This window comes from Hippopotamus amphibius, chromosome 17, assembly GCF_030028045.1.
Source record: "Hippopotamus amphibius kiboko isolate mHipAmp2 chromosome 17, mHipAmp2.hap2, whole genome shotgun sequence".
NCBI lineage: Eukaryota > Metazoa > Chordata > Mammalia > Artiodactyla > Hippopotamidae > Hippopotamus > Hippopotamus amphibius.
The window spans coordinates 2,174,752-2,177,665 of NC_080202.1; positions in this window are offsets into that span (position 1 = coordinate 2,174,752).

Below are 2,914 nucleotides of genomic sequence, written 5' to 3' on the forward strand. Positions count from 1 at the left end.
AAAACAGAGAAGACAAACAATCCAGTCAAAGAACGAACTCACAGGCGACGCTTAGAAAAAATGAAAAGTATTCGTAAGGATGAAGGCACGCTTGACTTCCCTAGAAAGGCTTGTGAAATAAAGCACTGAGGACATCAATATTTACTTATCCAGCTGGAAGAAAAAAAACACTGGTGATGTTCAGTTTTGGCGCAATTGTGCAGAAATGGATTCTCTCATACACTGCTGGTAAGGAATGAATAAACAGTATCTTTCTGGAGAGTGATTTGGAGATGTTAGTATGTTAAATCTTAACGTCAAGTGTTAAATATTGATATATAAACCTCTGATACAGTGTTCCCACTTCCAGAAACTCGGGCCAGAGAAGTACTCACAGATACTCAAAAAGAGCTATCGACCAGAGTAACGGCAAAAATGATGGGAATAGAGTAGGAATTGCCATGAATAGAAGAGCGATAAAAACTAAATTGTGTGCGTCCAATAGTATAGAATACCGGGCATCTTCGAGAAGGACGGGGATGAATGTGTCCTTAGAGAGAAGAGCACGAGATAGTTGTTTAAAACAGATTCTGTGACCATGTGGTGGGGTAAGTCCACTTTTATTTTTTAAAAATCTACACATGTATGCACGCCTGTGCCCCAGCTCACTAACTCCAGGTTGCGGACCCTCTTCACGTTTTCACAGGGTGCAACATCACTAGCATCTTTGATTCTGTGATACACGGCACCCCATTTGTATAAGCACAGGAAGGTGTCTGGAACCACACTCAAAACTGCACCACGGGGAGTGGGGTGGGATTAGGGAGGCTGGGGAGGGCACTTTTACTATCTTAAACACGTCTGTGAGCTGCAGTTTGTCCTGTGAGCACATGCCATTTTTGTCATGTGTGAAAATACGTCAACAACAGAGGTACCAGGCCTGGCCTGGCTGGATTCCATCCTGAGCCGCTGGAAGGCTGGTTTTACTTTTCCACCCTGGACAACCTTTATTCTGAACGGGGTGGCAATGCTCCTTTCGTAGTTTGTCCATCTTCCCCAGAATCCGAGCTGTCACCCTGACACCAGGAAGAACGGAGCCAAGTGGACTGTGGAGCGGATGCAGAGTGAGGACTTCTGTCCTGGACTCTGATCAACAGGAGGTTGGAGAGGAAAGCGTAGCTTAGAGGTCACGGGGTTCAGCCTTCTCATGTCATGATTTCATCATTGAGGGAACAGAGGTTCAGAGCCGTCAAGCAGTGGCCCCAGTCCCGCAGGGAGAGCTGGCCCTGCCCTGGAGGTGAGGCTACGGGGTCCCAGCCCCCCTTCTCTCCTGTGGGGTTCTGTCTGAATGGCTGAGCCAAGAACTAAGACCCCCGTGACCCAGTATTTGTGTAGCTCTGAATTCTGTAGGATGCTTTGCCACAAGTCCCAGAAAACATGCACGATGGTGGAGACATTTGCAGGGCTACTGAACAAGTGCAGACGCAGCTGTTCTCGGGGTTGGTTGCACTGTTCAAAGATGTGATCGAGGACACAGCCCTTTCCTCCATCACCTTCAGTGTGTTGGTTTTCACATCAGGTTTGTCACCTCATGGTTGCAAGGTGGCTGCCATAGCTCCAGATACGTGTTTTCACTTAGCAGTGGCCAAAGCAGGAGGGATGGGAGGAGGTCCAAACCTCATTGCGTAACCCGCTTTCCGTCCTGCTGGCCAGCATTCGTCACACGCCTGCCTGTCCCTTAGGGCAGTCACCGGCGAAGGGGAAAGGGATCATCTGATTGGCTTCGGCCACTCGTGATTCATCCTCTGAGGTGTGCATGTCACTGCCACCTGGGATTCTGTTAGCAACCCAGAAACGGGGTTACGGGTGGGAGCCAAGGAGCAGCACTGCCACCTGCTTCTGATCCTTGGCAGTGAGAGAGAAAACCCCCTGCAATGACCTCGCCCAGCTGGGCATCCACTGTGAGGGCTTCTGGAGAAGCTGGAAGCAGGTCCTGGTCACGCCTGGTGGAGGCGGAGGGGCTCGTGGTTCATGCAGCCGCGCGCGTCACCTGCCATGCCATCCAGTCATTTAAGGAGTGTAATTCTGCAGTCGCTCATGGTACTCCAGGGTTGTGCAACCAGCCCCCACTGAGAATACTTTCTTCACCGGAAGGAAATCCTCTACCTTTTATCAGTCAGCTCCGTGTTTTATTTTTTGCTTAACGTTATTTCACAAGAATCTTTTCCTGCTGTCTGACACTCTTCTTTACTACCTGGTCAGGTGACTGCCAGCAAAGGCTGTGGGGTGGGGGCCCGGCACGGCCAGGGGTGTTCTGGAATGATGGTGTTGGAGAGGACCCAGGAGCTTCATGGAGCGGGGTGCGGGGACCCAGGGCGGCGATGCGGAGGGACCACCAGGGGCGACTTTGGGGTGGAGAGAAGCAAAGCTCCGGGGGCAGCACCGCAGACGGATGTGGCTGTGGGGAAGCGGGGTGGGGGTCACACCGCTCCCGGGGCGGTAAGGTCAGCCACCGGGTCCCGGGGGGCGCGGGCCTGGGCAGACCGAAGATGACCTGCGGGGCCTGGGCCCGGCCCTCCTGGGGGGCCCGGCAGGCGGCAGGGGGCGCAGGCGGGCTCCCCGGAGGCGCCGGGGCGGCAGGGCCGGCTTGGGGGTTCCGGTTAAGGGCCCCGGGGCAGGCCTCGGGGCCTGAGCTCCCCCGGGCCGAACGGGGGGCTGAGCGGGCGCGGGCGGGCGTGGGGCGGCGCGGGGGCGGGGATGCGGGCCCGGCCGCGCCTCCCCGGGGGGCGCTGGGGGAGCCCCGAAGGCCGCGGGCCCGCTGGCGGGACGGCGCGGGGCGGGCGGAGGGGGCGGCGCCGGGCGGGCCGGGCGGACCCGGGCGGGCTCGTCCTCCGCGCCGCGCCGCCCCCTCCGCCCGCCCGCCGGCCGGCCGAGC